This window comes from Leuciscus leuciscus, assembly GCF_965113295.1.
Source record: "Leuciscus leuciscus genome assembly, chromosome: 13".
NCBI lineage: Eukaryota > Metazoa > Chordata > Actinopteri > Cypriniformes > Leuciscidae > Leuciscus > Leuciscus leuciscus.
This window is the reverse complement of record NC_138737.1, coordinates 20,220,102-20,236,960: the sequence shown is the minus strand read 5'-3', so window position 1 is coordinate 20,236,960 and position 16,859 is coordinate 20,220,102. Positions and strand designations below refer to the sequence as shown.

General features: G+C 38.1%; 1 protein-coding gene and 2 long non-coding RNA genes across 3 annotated transcripts in view; all 3 read right to left on the bottom strand.

Moving 5' to 3' along the window:
* LOC309512468 (class I histocompatibility antigen, Gogo-C*0202 alpha chain-like) overlaps nt 1-16,859 on the bottom strand; it is a 117,696-nt gene that overhangs the window by 60,315 nt on the left and 40,522 nt on the right. The window lies entirely within an intron of this gene.
* Nucleotides 3,988-4,917, bottom strand: LOC309512046. The gene is made up of 3 exons (XR_014210872.1): nt 4,352-4,917; nt 4,182-4,276; nt 3,988-4,038 (listed from the first exon to the last, which is right to left on the bottom strand). It is a non-coding gene; the product is annotated as an uncharacterized lncRNA (long non-coding RNA).
* On the bottom strand, nt 13,006-15,366 carry LOC309513134. Its single transcript, XR_014211336.1, has 3 exons — nt 15,305-15,366; nt 14,236-14,270; nt 13,006-13,934 (listed from the first exon to the last, which is right to left on the bottom strand). It is a non-coding gene; the product is annotated as an uncharacterized lncRNA (long non-coding RNA).

Sequence of the window (16,859 nt, the reverse complement as noted above, 5' to 3'; positions counted from 1 at the left end):
CTATTGATCTGTAATTATAATATTGCTAGAATCCCTTACAACTTAACTAAGTTCCATAAGCAAGCATTACTTGCGTGGTCTTTCATTTTTAAGCACAACTTTTCCCCTCACCGGTACTTTATTTGGAACAACTGGGAAATTGTATATAAGAATGTCTTTGTTTTTTTAGTAATTGGTTTGAGAAACAAATTTTGACTCTTTCTCAGTTATTAAATTCAGAAGGTGTTACTTTAAATTATAAAGAATTTTTACGTAAATTCAATTTCCCAGTAACTCCCAAGGAATTTCCCATTGTAATGGACGCTGTTCCTAAAGGAGTTGTTATGCTTCTAAGAGAGTCCGTTAGATCATCTAACACTTTACCTATTTCTTTAGACCCATTTGAACTCCCAGTAGGAAAACTGTGCTTTTTGTCACATCCTTCATCACGTATTATTATAGAATTAGATCTCTCTTTCAAAAGGAGCTTGTAACAATTCCATATATGTCGTCATATTGGATGAATTTGGTTGACCATATTGATTGGGAAAAAAGTATGGACTCTGCCTTTGAAATACATAATAACTAACAAGGTTAGAGAAATTTCATTCAGATTATTACACAAATCTTACCCTTTTTTGAAAAGGTTTAAGTCAGATATAGACACAAGTTGTTCTTTCTGTGGCGCCCCTGATGAAACTGCTCCTCATATCTTCTGGGATTGTCCTCACAAACAACTATTTTGGGACGAATTTTCTCATTTTATCAACTGCAATGTGCTTCTGGATTTCTCTTTTGTTTTTTAAGGATGTAATGTTTTGCTTCTTTAATATACAAAAAGCTAAAATTAAGGAATATTTTATTATTAATCTATTATTGCTCCTTACTAAATTTCACATTCACCGCTGTAAATTCTCTCTTCAAAATCCTTTACTCATTGTTTTTAGGAGAGAGGTCCAACAGCACATCCAAAATATTTCATCATCCAAGAATCTTAAAGCTCTTAAGACAATAACCTTGTTTCAACTTTTTAATTTATTTCATTAAAGTTTTCTGTTCAGTTCTTCTATATAATAGATCCATGTATAAATGATGGATTTTAGTATCATTTAATGTAACTTCTACATTTTTGATATGTAGGCTACTTGTATTTTTGATTCCTTGGCATTAAATAGAAATAAAAATAAGGTGGATACAGGACCTGCCCCTCCTGAAGAATACAGAATTTTTAACATATAAAGATAAGAGTGTTTGGAAAATGCTGAGGTGCAATAGGTGATTATCTACAAACATTTTTTTTTTTTTATGCTGGTTGAAAGTCTCCTCATATCCTGATAGCAATCACAATGTTAAGCGGTCTAACACACATACCATTTCTCAAAATCAGGTACGCCAATATGGTTTATATAAAATATGAATTATTGAACAATAATAGTTAATTATGCAAGAATACAAAGTTTGTAGATGAGCAAGGCAAGGCAAGTTTATTTACATGGCACATTTCATACACTATGGCAATTCAAAGTGCTTTAGAGAGGAATAAAAATAATCAAAAAATAAAAGTAAGGAACATTCAAACAGTTATTCAAAAGCTTTACATAGAAAGGAATTAATCACACTATAGCAATTCATAGCGCTTTGCATAGAAAATAGACACAAAATAAAAGCAGGGGAAACAGTTATAAAAGGAATTAAAAGAGATGAGTGATACCGTTATAAAATGAATTAAGAGTAAAATGAATTAAAATAGTAAATAAACTTCTCATCTGGCAAAACACCGGTGTATCTTATTTTGACTCTGAGATTTCCCCATGACGGTCAGTGTTCTTCTGTGGATTTTCATATACCGTGGATTATCTGAGCCCACCAGATTAGTAATCTGTACCAACCATCAGATATGCTTGGTGTTAAAGATATAGCCTTCATAAATAGTACACTAGTGTTCTCATTTAAGCATCCTTCAATGGCAGGAGAGATCAATATATCAAATGAAATACAGAAATGATCAGACAGTGCTACATCCTTAATAACAATCGATGAAATGTTTAGACCCTTACTGATAAGTAAATCTAGAGTGTCTCCACGATTGTGTGTGGGTCCATGTACATGCTGAGTCAGATCAAAAGTTTTTAAAACAGTTTTGATTTCTTTTGCCATATTGTTTTCTGCATTATCTATGTGGATGTTAAAATCTCCAGCAATAGCAAAACAGTCAAACTCTGAGGTAATTGTTGATAACAGTTCAGTAAAGTCCTCAGCGAAGGCTGGAGAGTATTTTGGAGGCCTGTAAATAATGATAAGTAAAATGCGTGGAGCACCTTTTAACACTAAATACACAGATATTTGAAAGATGGGTAATTCCCAAATGATATTTGCTTACATTGATAGATATCTTTAAAAAGAGCAGCTTACAAATCCAGGTTGTTTGTGGTTAAGTCGTTGACTAGAAGTGATTTATTATTAAGTGAGCGGATGTTTAAAAGTGCTAATTTAACAGTCTTACTTTTTGTCCTCCTCACAGCAATCTTAGTTTAATAATAATAATAATAATACATTTATTTTTATAGCGCTTTTCTAGACACTCAAAGACGCTTTACAGTTAATTGGCTTACATAAAAAATAAAATAAAATAAATAAAATAAAAACAAGGTATATAGACAGGGTTACATAGATAGCCCAAGAAATGAAAACACATAGGTACAAGGACAAGCAGAGGCAAAGTGTGGGCGTGAGTGTGGCGGGTTAGTAGGACGGAGAGGTATGGAGGGGCAAGGTTGATAAGTGCTTTGTATGTGAGGAGAAGTATTTTGAAGTTGATCCTGTGTTTGACTGGGAGCCAGTGGAGGTTGTAGAGGACAGGGGTGATATGATTACGGCGGCGGGTGGAGGTGAGAAGGCGGCCAGCTGAGTTCTGTACATATTGAAGTTTATCGATGATTTTGTTTGGTAGTCCGTAAAGAATGCTGTTGCAATAGTCCAATCTGGAGGTGATAAGGGCATGGATGAGTGTTTTAGTCGCAATGGTAGACAGAGAGGGACGGAGCCGTGCAATGTTACGAAGGTGAAAAGAAGGCAATTTTGGTGACGTGGTTAGTGTACCAAGGAGCGGAGTGTGTGAAGGAGACAGATTTGGTTATAAGGGGGGCGATGGTATTGAGACAGGATGAGAGTACATCATTGTAGGCGTTGACGAGGACAATTGGGGACGTGTTTAGGGGGTCAATGGATTTTGCAATGGTGGTTGTCAATATGGAGGAGAAAGATGTGGTGTCGATGGATTTGAGGTTCCTGAATGCTATTGTGTGTTTTTGCTTGGTGGGTGGAGATGGGATGTCGATGTCAATGGTAATAGCCAGGTGGTCGGAAATGGTGAGGTCAGTTTGGGTTATATTGTTGATGGTGGTTCCAGATGAACAAACCAGGTCAAGTGTGTGTCCTTTTTTGTGGGTGGGGAAATCAATATGTTGGCTGATATTGAAAAAGTTTAGGATGTCCAGGAAATCTGTGGTTGTTTTGGAGTCTGTGGAGTCAATGTGGATGTTGAAGTCACCTAACAAAAGAATGGATGGTGATATGGCACAGAGTAGGGATAGAAATTCGGATAGATCAGAGAGGAATGCAGGGCGGTAGATAGTTGCAATGACCAGGGGTTTGATGTGTAATAGGCACCAGAGTAGTTGGGTTTGCTGTACGGCTATTGAAGGCCTTAGACTTTCTATCACATAATAAAACAGCAATAGGGATACAATAATACAGGCACACTGGGTTCCCGCTTGTTTTGTAAACATTTGAGAAAGTTACTGTTATCATAGCGGGGACCGACACATATCACTGAGAGCTGGTATCAGTTGCTTTTGGTTCACCTCGAGCAGATGGGGGAGGGTGTGGGCCCTAATGGCAATTGTCCGGGATGACCAGGCTGGAAGAAAGATCATTGTTATATGAAGGGGTTGTCATTATGTTTACATATTTTAATTTGAAAACAACATAGTGAGTGTAGCCTATTACAATGTAGATGTACTTCATGTTCTGCGGCTTTCTGGCAATTTTCACTGCCACCTGATCAACCAAAAAAAAAAGATGTTACATTTCTAACATGTCAAATGCAGTAAGTAGTGGAAAAATACACACAAAAAAACTTGAAATGGATATAGTGAGACAACATAATTTGTTGGCTAAATATTGGAAGAAAATGACGATACCTCAAGACCATCCTCCAAGCGTTTCCCTTCATAAACAGAGCCGAATGATCCCTTACCGAGCATTCTTCCCATTTCATACCGGCTCAAAATGTTGTCTGCAAAAAGATGATTCATTTTAGTTGCATGGAAAGCAGTGAGTTTAATGCTTGAGGTCATGGCCGTAAACTCACCCTCAGTTGTCTCGTCCACTCTGTTGTTGTGACCTGGTGCTGGACTGACTGGACTGTGATGGACTGGAGCTGGAGGGGTTTGAACCTGCTGATCTTCAAGACCACCGGATAGAGCTTCCTGAAGACCATGATCCTCTGCAGCACGGGCACTGGACTGTAGACAGTTTTGATCTAAAAGCAAGGAATATCAAACAAAATCATGTTTAAAAGCAATCAAAAAATAATTAGTCAAGTCAAGTCACCTTCTTTTATATAGTGCTTTTAACAATGTAGATTGTTTCAAAGCAGCTTTACAGTGATAATAGGAAATTAAAGTAGCAGAGATTGTTTTGGCTTCATAGCAGCTCTAGAATAAAGTTATTGTCCAGGTAAAGTTAGTTTTGATTGATTCACTTTCGTCGCAACAATCATTAGTTATTAACTTAGGGGCCGCTAACACGACACCGTTTTAACAGAAAACTCTTAAGTTCTCTCTGCGCAAACTTTAAAAGCGCGAACCTGTGAGAACGCTGACGGTGTGCACATGCGTATTACGAGTTTAGTCTATAGGTATGCGCGTTTGAATATATATGTGCGCAGGCGTATAGTCCTACTTTACAAACCAAACTCTCAACAAACTACTTGTCTGGCCTTAAAATTTATGATACAAAATAAATTAATAAAGTTAATCAATTAAATAAATAAATAATTAAATCAATTAATTTATTAATTAATTATTAATTACATTAAATGGTATTAAATGAAAGTAATCAATTAAACAATGCATAGTCATATTATGGTGATTCTTCAGATACTACATGAATTCTTAAAAAAATAAAGTTCTGTTTAAATATTCAAGACATGTCCTGGAAAAAAAATCATAACTTTGATCAAACTTTTGGATTTTGATATAGGTGTGAATTTGTAACATATGGTAATTAATGGCACTTCATCCAAGGGAACAGAAAAAATCCCTTAATTAATTAAGTTCCCATGATTGACACGTTTCCATTAATGGATACTCATATCTAGCTGAAAATGATGTAGACTTTATGATGTACAGAGCATTAATAAACAGAGCATTTACACATTCTCAACTGGTCATTGGATTTACCCTCAGCGTGTCTCTCACTAATGGCTGCAGTGGTCTGATCCTCCACTTTCTGACCCTGACCTGAGACTCTCCAGTGAAGAGAGAGATGCTCTCCAGAACTCCAGTGAAGAGTGAGCAGATCTAGAGAACTATCACTTTCCTCACTAACAGGCTGATGATACACATAGAGCACATAGAAGAGATTTGACCTTGATTTCTTCCCATCTCACAATAAACAAAGAACATTTAATACGAATGCACAAAAAGGTGTCAAAATCTATCAAGTATTCATATATTCAAATTCATTTGTAGCTTATTAGGGCCAATACCTCAAACCAATTCCGGAAAAGTGCAGGACTGTGGTGGACTGGAGATGGAGGGGTTTGAAGACAGTCTTGATCTAAAGCAGAGAATATTAAACAAAAGCATGTTTCAAACAAATAATTATAATTATTAAACATTGGATACTCATATTATGGCTATTCTTCTGTTAAAATGCTTTAGTTTTTCAACAATCCTTGTTTAAATATTCATGACATGTCTTGGAATAAAAAAAATAAAAAAATCTGATTATTGGCTTGATCAAACTTCAGTTGTGTTTTGATATAATATGGTGTGGTCATATCTGGTAATTAATGACACTCCAGTGATATTCTCCAATGGTCATTTGACTTACCCTCAGCTCTTCTCTCATCTATCGGTGCAGTAACGTTATTCTGGTCTGAGATGATGCCGCTCCAACGAAGCTTCACAGAACTATCCATCCTCCTCCTCTTTCTCATCGGCATCTCAATTTCGGTGCTGAATAATCTGGACAGAGAAACAAACTCACAAAACAGAGGTGTTAAATTTCCAGGAATAATCTCGGTGTGTGTCCGGGTCGGGCCTTGCATCCTCCTTCAAACTGCAACAAAAACTGTACAAAAACAATACAAAATGCAATACAATACAATAAAATACTATGCTCCTCAGAAATACCCCTCCCCGCAACAAATAAATAAAATAAAACTCCAAACTCCCTCTAAAATAAGAAAAGAACAATACAATTAAAGAGTCCTCGGAAAGAATATGAACTTTAAAAAACGTATAAAACGATGTAACGTTAGATGATATATCCGATCTCTTTCAAGAATACAAGTCTCCTCTCTGAAATCCTCCAAACAGCTTCAAAATCGCAAGATCAGCACAGAAAGATTCAGCAAAAGTCTCTGAATTCGCTTCTCAACCAGCAGACAGCGAACAAAGTATTTGCGAGTCAGAAAGAATTCATGGGAAGCGTCACCATAGCAACTAAAATTCGAATCCGTCATATGCAGGCACGCGCACCCGAAGTCGCCCGCGTGAGCAGAGCGCGTGAGCGCACATCGAATCTGCAAGCAAACCGAATCTGTTCATGCAGGACTGAATGTAATTATGACCGCCGCTAGCGTAGCTAGCGAAAGCGGTCATATAGGGATTGTCAAAGTTTTTTTTTTTTTTTTTTTTTGTCACCTTACTGAATTTTTCGTCAACGATACCAGGGACACCGAAGCACCGGGGAACATGAAATTTGGTGGGCATGTAGCCCCACTAGACTTCTAAGGAAAAATTTCGTTTGGTCCCCGGGGGCCACTCCCCCCCCGCGCTGGGCCCCCCCAAACCCCCAAAAATGCAGTTTTTCCTAAATAACTACCTGAACCGTGGCACCGAGGATGAAGACATTTTTATGGTATGTTGGTCTACTAGACTTTTACTGAAAAATTTCGTTTGGTCCCCGGGGGCCACTCCCCCCCCGCGCTGGGCCCCCCCAAACCCAAAAAAATGCAGTTTTTTCTAAATAACTACCTGAACCGTGGCACCGAGGATGAAGAAATTTTTATGGTATGTTGGTCTACTAGACTTTTACGGAAAAATTTCATTTGGTCCCCGGGGGCCACTTCCCCCCCCCGCGCTGGGGCCCCCGTAAATTTTTCGTCAACCATACCAGGGACACCGAAACACCAGGGAACATGAAATTTGGTGGGCATGTAGCCCCACTAGACTTCTAAGGAAAAATTTCGTTTGGTCCCCGGGGGCCACTCCCCCCCGCGCTGGGCCCCCCCAAACCCAAAAAAATGCCGTTTTCCCTAAATAACTACCTGAACCGTGGCACCGAGGATGAAGACATTTTTATGGTATGTTGGTCTACTAGACTTTTACGGAAAAATTTCGTTTGGTCCCCGGGGCCACTTCCCCCCCCGCGCTGGGGCCCCCGTAAATTTTTTGTCAACGATACCAGGGACACCGAAGCACCGGGGAACATGAAATTTGGTGGGCATGTAGCCCCACTAGACTTCTACGGAAAAATTTCGTTTGGTCCCCGGGGGCCACTCGCCCCCCGCGCTGGGCCCCCCCAAACCCAAAAAAATTCAGTTTTTCCTAAATAACTACCTGAACCGTGGCACCGAGGATGAAGACATTTTTATGGTATGTTGGTCTACTAGACTTTTACGGAAAAATTTCGTTTGGTCCCCGGGGGCCACTCCCCCCTCCCCGCGCTGGGGCCCCCGTAAATTTTTCGTCAACGATACCAGGGACACCGAAGCACCGGGGAACATGAAATTTGGTGGGCATGTAGCCCCACTACACTTCTACGGAAAAATTTCGTTTGGTCCCCGGGGGCCACTCCCCCCCCGCGCTGGGCCCCCCCAAACCCAAAAAAATGCAGTTTTTTCTAAATAACTACCTGAACCGTGGCACCGAGGATGAAGACATTTTTATGGCACATCAACCTAGCCCATAATCACTCATTTGTGATTTGCGCCCCTCCCATAAAAAATGAAAATGCAATATTATTCTGCTTTAATCACCCCTATCTTCAGTGGAGATGTTCAGAACTGCACCATATTTCATGTGTATGATTAACTTGACAACCTCTGGGGGTATCCTCTGCTAAGTTTTGTAGAATTTCATCCATGGGGGGGTATAAAATAAATTCATTTATGTGCACATTTAGTGACTGTACACTCATCGGCCTGTAGATGGTGCTGTTGAGCGAAGGGTTGCTGGTTTAGGATGATACTGTCACACACACACATGCAGGAATACAAACAAACGCAAGCATGCACACACACTGACATCCACACGCACAGACACACACCCATACACACACATACAAATCCACATGCAAAGACACACACACACACAAACACACACGCGCACACATGTACGCACACATACATACACGCACAGACACACACACACACACACACACACACAGACACACACATACACAAATACACACACATACACACACACACACACACACACACACACACACACACACACACACACACACACACACACACACACACACACACACACACACACAGACAGACATGCACATACTATTACTTTTTTTAGGTATATACATAAACACGCAATACAGCCAAATTACTCCACGTCATTTATTTTTGTGGAAAGTCAGTGCAGGCCTGAGCGGCGGTCATATTTTGTACCGCGATGCGGTACATCTAGTTATTAAATATAAATAACCATTAACAAGTGATACAATAATGTATCGTTTAGCTACAAAATGGAAGTTTAAAATTCAACTGTTAAAGTATGAAATAAGGTAGGCTACCATGAATAAATATTTTTTGTAGCAAAAAGGAATAAACCGTTAAAGACAGGTCTACTGTAACTATCCGAGGTTAACTATGATAGTATGCGTTTGTTAAAGTAATCAATTTCCATTATTTCAACTTATTTTTTTAAAGAATATTTATTTTTATTATAGGCTACTTATATTGATTATATTTTATTTATGGCTCTTTATATGTATATGTGTGTGTGTGTGTGTGTGTGTGTGTGTGTGTGTGTGTGTGTGTGTGTGTGTGTGTGTGTGTGTGTGTGTGTGTGTGTGTGTGTGTGTGTGTGTGTGTGTATTATAGTATTATACTGTACTATTAGTATACTATTGTAATATAAGTATTACACTATAATAATATATATTTATATTTACTATGAGTTAGAGCTGCACAGTTAATCATTCAAAGATTGCGATCTTGAATGAAACACTGACGCAACCTTATTCCTAAATGACATCAATTCGCCTGTCTATTAAACCTTCGACAAGTATCCTATATGAACATTCAAAACCTGTGTTGGTGATGCAGCTGACTTTGAGAGAGCATGTATGAAACGCACACTTTACAAACAGTCTTTTCAACCAAACAGTGCCATTATTTTTGTGTTATAAACATTATCACAGAAGTATACAAATAAGTTATAGTTCGGATATAAACGCTGATGTACGGTAGTGATCAAAATAGAGTGAAGCACCTTGTGAAGGTAGTAACTTGACGCTTCAAATAAAAATGGTTTCAATTACATAATTTCAAGTGACAAATTAATGTTGAAAAAAAAAAAGTATCTGTTAATGATTCATTCACTTGAAATTTAGCTCAGGAGCATTCCAATTTCGTTAATTAACCTGTGGCAAATTCAGTTGAATGGGTATGATTTGGAAAGGCACACACCTCAAAAGGTCTAACAGCTGAAAATGCCTATCAGAGCAAAAACCAAGACACAGATCTGGGGAGCACTACAAAAAAATAATAACTGTTAGAGTCATATATGGGGATGGGAAAAACATACAGAAGGATAAACCTAAGCCACTAAATAGCAAGCCCACAACCTTTAGCCAAAAAAGCGTAACGGCAAATGCAAACGCTGGTACGTGGAGAGCAGACTGAGGCTGTTTTTTATGTCAATAGAAGAGGCTTCACTTCACTGAATAAACCGCTTTTGTAAGGAAACACCTTATCATTCAAGTAACTGACAGCCTGTTTGCTAATCTTCAACATGTTTTACGCTAAATAATACTTTTGTTAGGAACGATATGTAGATTTTACTATGATAAAAAGGTTATTTTATAAGAGAAGGCAGAGTAGGGAATGTCACAGGTAAGACTAATTTGCGGCATTACCATAATATTTAATAGTAATATTGAGTGATATTGTATATTGTCTGAAGAAAGTAAAAAATACCGATGTTTTTTCCTTTGGCTTTCAGGTTGTAGGGTAGACTTGGTACAGTTGAGACACTTTTTGCGTTTTGATTTTTCACACAAAAAATAGATACTGAAAAGAAGTGAATTTCCACATGGCATGCCACATGACATTTCATTAGCTTGTAGACAAAGATATTATCAATCAATAATACCCACAAGTAGTTTATATTTTCCACAATTACCTAATAAAAATAAGGTGCTTTTTGTCTCAACCTTGTCTCAACTGTACCCATATGTGGTACAGTTGAGACAGTGCATGGTACAGTTGAGACACCCATTTTTAATGATGTAAAGATAACTTACCATTCATTGTAAATATAAAAAATAAAGACAAATAAAGAAAATAACAATTGGGCAACATTTTTGTTTATTCAACCATTTATATTCATTCATTTTATTTAAATTAGCACTGGTTAAAATTTATAAAGCAGGAACAAGATATTAAACAATATTTATTAATAATACACAGTTTAAATATCACAAATATCAAATTTTATTTTCATTTGCGTCCTATGCTGGCTAATTACGACCTTTAACCTGTTATCATAACACTGAACAATTAAACAGTGTGTTTCCTAATAGAGCTCTATCGGGGGTACAGTTGGTACACGTGTGTCTCAACTATACCCCGCTGGCCACCTCGCACATTTCTCTAGATTTTGCAATTACCTTGCATGACACAATACCATGAAATATGCCAGTTTTTAGGGCACAGAATAAAGTTTGTGGTGATACCAGTTATGTTTAACAGTCATATAGGGATAATAAGCTATTCATTGTGGAGAGTGCATGGTGAAGTGAACGTCCTACTTTAGAAAAAAAACTTTACCCGATATTTTCGGATCGGAGATGCGTCCACTGTTCAAATTTCCCACAAACAAAGAGGACACTAATACGCATGTGCACAGCAAAAATCACAACTTGTGCTTGCTGCGAACGCAAGTTATTAAAGGTGTCTCAACTGTACTGTCTCAACTGTACCCAGTCTACCCTACTAGTTATGATCAGACTTGAATTGTAATGACTCAACTGGATAGACTGGATTATTCAGAACCTCAGGCCCAGCAGGACAATGAGACAGCTAATACAATGCAAGTGGCTTAAGTTTAACATAAGGCAGCAACATAACAAAATGTGGAAAAAATAAGGGGTTTTCAATACTTTTGCAAGGCACTGTATATCACTTAAAAACATGGATTTTTAACCACATGTCATTTACATGACTTTTCAAAATGATCATTTATTTGTTTAAATATCAACATTTTAATGAGAACAAAATTCCTGAGTTCACATTTGAAAACAAACCTGTTTGTTCCTCAATATTTTCATGTTTCACTCTGAATGGTTGTGAATTTCTCATGTCTCCAGTCTCCTCTTTAATAAATGCCATCTTGAAAACAGTATGCCACGTGAATCTCAGTTGTTTCACCAGGAGCTTCTTGTTCCTGTATGTTTTGACATTTTGCCATGTTTAATATGAGGAAAGTACGGAGCCCCCCTAGTCCCACTTTGGCAAAAAAAAATTATTATATCTATCTTGTGGCCTCAAGATAGTAACTCGTGGCCTCAAGATAGTAACTCGTGGCCTCAAGATACTAACTCGTGGCCTCAAGATAGTATATCTCGTGGCCTCAAGATAGTAACTCGTGGCCTCAAGATACTAACTCGTGGCCACGAGAAAGTAAGTTTTTTCAAGGCGAACGTTCCTTTTAATGTTTCCATGGCGACGCGTCACGCGATACACCGCAGCCACAATAATACTGTATGACAGATGTGTCGCTTTTATTTCGCTTTTCCTTTTTTATTCAAAATATTCACAAACTTGCTTACCATGTCATCAACTAGCCCCTGAGAGTACGGCGCCACATTTAGAATGTTTAGTGCTGCCAGATTCAAACTGTGCTTTCGCGCATTGGCTGGCGCTGAGCCAGAGTCGGACGCGTTCAGCGCTGTCATCACAACTAAGCAGTTTTTTCAACTTCATAATGTTTATTTTTGGTTTCAGATATTTAAATACACATAAGCACGAGTAAAACAATACATTTGGAGTTTGTAAAACACACTGATGTCTGTGAAGCAGCAAGATAGCCACTGGACGCTGTAACGGAACAGGGCCGCAACCGCAAAACGATAGAGCCGGGTCTGGCACGCATCCGCCTCACGGACTCGTTCCTGAGTCCAAACGCACATCGGGCCGAAGCCGTTTCTGGTCTGTTTTTAGGGGTTGTTGCGGATATGTGCCAGCGCCGATCCAGCACCGCCTGATCATCCCGTTACAGATGCGTAACGGGTGCGTGAAACGATTCCGCCTACCGGAGCTGTGCCGGATGTGTTACGATTCCACTTAAATCACCACTGGATTGTCCTTTTGCCTTATTTTCGGCATTTTTGTCAGTTAGGGTATCATAGTAACCTATGCTACCTAGGCATACATAAAGTTATTTTATAATAATGCTCTGTCTATCTACAGTAATTATCTTATATAGTTTTTCTGTGTAAAATAACTATGAAGTTATGTATAAAAATGCAATAAGTACATACATTCAAATATAAAGTTTGTATATTTACAGTTTTAATTTTTGGTCAAAGTTGTGAAACTAGACCTGCAATCTCTAATTAAGTACTTAATAATAGCAAATGTACAGTGAATTTCTGTTAAATTAACTAAACATACAAGTACGGAATACCTGCACACTTACAGTATTCATTAAACAAACACTGAACATCAAGATACGTGAATGATAGGAAATACAAGCTTAGTATAGAATTTAGAACATGTAAAAATATCCACATTAAAAGGCAATTGCTGTATGCCTTTATACTCTAATATAACTTGTTTTAAACATTTACAATTACATTTTTTCCAAAGTGACTTAAAATTAAGAGAACAATAGAAGCAACAAGTGCAGTGACAAGTCCCAGTTAGTGTAGCACAGTGCACAAATTATTTTTTTATTAAAACAAAGATTTAGTATTATTGGGTCAAGTGTTTATGAAAAGATGGATCTTTAGCAGTTTCTTGAAAATGTGTTGAGTTGGGCAGGTCATCCCACCAGCAGGGAACAGTCCAGGGAAAGGTCAGTGAAAGTGATTGTGTGTCTCTTTGGGATGATGGCACCACAAGGCGCCGTTCACTTGCAGAACACAAGCTTCTGAAGACACACAGATCTGAAGCAGTGAGTTTAGGTCTTGCTGCAGCATCTGGATCAGTTGCAGAGGTTTGACTGATGCTGGAAGAGCTGCAATAGTCCAGTCTGGATAGAACAAGAGCTTAGACAAGGAGTTGTGTGGCTCCGATAGGAAGGGCCGGATCTTTCTGATGTTGTATAAGGCAAATCAGCAGGATCACACAGCAAGGATGGTTTGGCTGAAACCATAAGCAGTTCTGTCTTGGCAAGGTTGAGTTGAAAGTCATTCATCCAGCAAGAATTTTCCATCAGGTAGGCTGAGATGCAAGCAGCAACCGTCAGATCCTTTAGCTGGAATGAAAGGTAGAGATATGTGTCATTAAGTGATAGGAAAAGTCATGTTTCTAAATGAAAAAGCCTAGTTACGCTACCAACAACAACAAAAAAATTAAATAGATGGGTGGAATCTAACACAATCGTGGTCTTACTGTAGTAAAACCAAACCTTGTGCAGTGGCCTCACAAGGATCAAATGAATATTCATATGGGAAAATATAGTATAAAACAAATTACATTTTCTGCCACTTTTAGTGAAATCATATGGAATCAGAAGACTCGGCCATTACAATATTTTAAATTACTTCTTCCCATACCTTGTTTGCCATGATAATTCTGCTTTCCACTTGACCTGAAATCACAAAAAAAAAAAAAAAAAAAAAAAAAAAACTCAGTATTACATTTACACATGTAAGAATATGTTCCACTGAGACAATGCAAAACCTAAACTGACTATGATCTGGAAGCTGAGCAGGAAAGGCTAACAGTGAAGTTTTGAGCTGAGACACCTAACCTTAGGGGTGTAAGTTAACTGTCTGTTCATCTGGATCAATGCAATTTTCATAACCAATGATCAAAAGTATCCTATGAAAAAGGCTACTATGATGACCCCAGGCCATCCAAAATGTAGATACGTTCATTTCTTCATCAGAACACAAACATTCTATCAACTTTTATTTTATAAGCCTAATATATGCACATATATGCATTCTAGATAGCTACGTGTTGGCAAGCAGATGCAGCCAGAATATGCAATTTATCATGTTGTGTTCATATTCTAGTCTCATGTGCTTTCCTGTATCAAGTACAGTATTTACTGAATTCGTTTTCTTAACAGTCTTGAGATAACGTTAGCCATGTTTAACCCTTACGAAAATTAACTGTTTAACCACAAAGAAAAAAAACAAGAAAAAAAACATGGTAGGCCAGCTAGGCCTATTTGTTTTTGTAGTATAACTGTGGTTATTAAAAATGGTAATAAAAATTGGTTAGTTAAAACCGAGGATATTTTTTAAGAGAAGAATTTTCAGCTTCCAGACAGTGATTCAAAATGTCCCGCCATTTAAGAGATTGATTTACTGACAGATACTATCGCGTATTAACGAAGATTTTATTCACAATTAAACGGACTTTGATATGTATAACAAGTCTACGAAAGCTTGTTTTAGGTCTTTTGAGGTGTGGGTTCAACTGATCTTTCTTAAAACAGATGGAAAATGTAAAGACGCATGCTACATTTTCAGTGTTTTGCCCTCCAGCTCTCGCCAGTTATGACAGAACATAATTTAAGAATGCTAACGTTAGCTTGAAAACTGTAAACGTAACACAAATGTAATATAAAATATCGTTCACATGTAACTTAGTATATGATAATGAGACTCTTACCTCAGCCGGTGATCGGTTGGCATGATGTCCGCTGACGAACAAGGCTCACAGAAAAGGGTGTTATTTATCCCAGGGTATATCCAAAGAATCCAAACGGACTGACAGACAACAGCTCCTGCTCACGGCTGCTCTTGACGAACACGATTGCTTTGAACCACTGTTGATCTCACAGTCTACTTCACGAGAGTAGACTGAATTCAAATCTCCCGCTTGCCCAAACTCGATCCTGATCAGCTAACGTTAACCGTTGTGGGCGGGAGTAAACAGCGGAAAAGTAATGGCGGCGAATTTGAATCTGCGTCATCTCGCGCGCGCGCGCGCGCACTCACACACACACAAAGCCCTGAATGTGCAGCAACGGCAAATGCCTTTTATTTGCAAATATTTGCTGTATAATGACAAAACGGTAAAAATCTGTAAAAAAAATACAGACAATTACTTGTAAAATTACACTTTTTTTTTTACAGTGTGTGCTGTAACGGACCTGTTGCTGTATAGTTTTTAAACACTGATAATATTGTTCAGCTTAATGACAATGCATTTATCTCATGCTCTAAGATAGAAAAATAAATATGCAGACAGGTAACCATGTTGTTTTGAAAATGTTTATTCCACGGAGTTCTTCACACAGTTTGAGAAAAGTATTTCGGATGTGGTCCACATCAGGTAGTCTCTGTCAAAACAGTGTTGGCTCAAATCTGTTTTGCAGATATGGGCCAGAGCAGTTTTTAGCCCTTTTTTAAATGCAGTCGGCTCAGATATGTATCACAGATTCGGGCCACACCAGTGTAGCCTATGTGAAAACAGTATCGGCTCAGATTCATATTGCAGATCTGGACCAAATCAGTGTCAGACACAGCTAATGTCTTTCGGTCAGGGCTGGACTGGGACAAAAAATCGGCCCGGGCATTTTGGCCCAGACTGGCCCACTATATGATCATAAACACAACCCATCTTTGCACGCCCTTAATTATATGCATACCAACTCCTATTCCTTAAAACCACTAATGCCATGTCATGAGTGAGTATAGGAACGAGTGAAAATTTGACATTTATTAATTAATACAGTTGAACTATACTCCACAGTGATGAATCCTAAAACAAGCTATAAGCTGCAATGGCATAGCAATACCAGTGTTTCTCACAGGATTTTTGGTAAAACTGTGGTGGGTGGACCTTGGTTCTTCTAGGGGGGTCCGGGGGCATGCCCCCACGTGAGAACATTTTGTGCATTTTAATGTTAAATTCATCAATCTGGTGCACTTTGAGAGTTCAAAATTAAAATCTCCAACCCATATTCAGTGTGCAAATTAAACGAAAAATTCAAACCTCTTTTAGTTACAGTGTCTATTTACATTACACCTACTACATAATAATAGTTATAATATTAATCCAATGACAGTAATAGCCATATTTTGTAAAACAAATGCACTAAAAAATAAAGGAAACTTTCATAATTAGTTTTGTACCAATTTCTATACTTGAAAGAGATAAGCACATGATCTTTTATTTTGACGCAAACTGCATCAAGCTTTTATTTTGGCGGAAAACATTG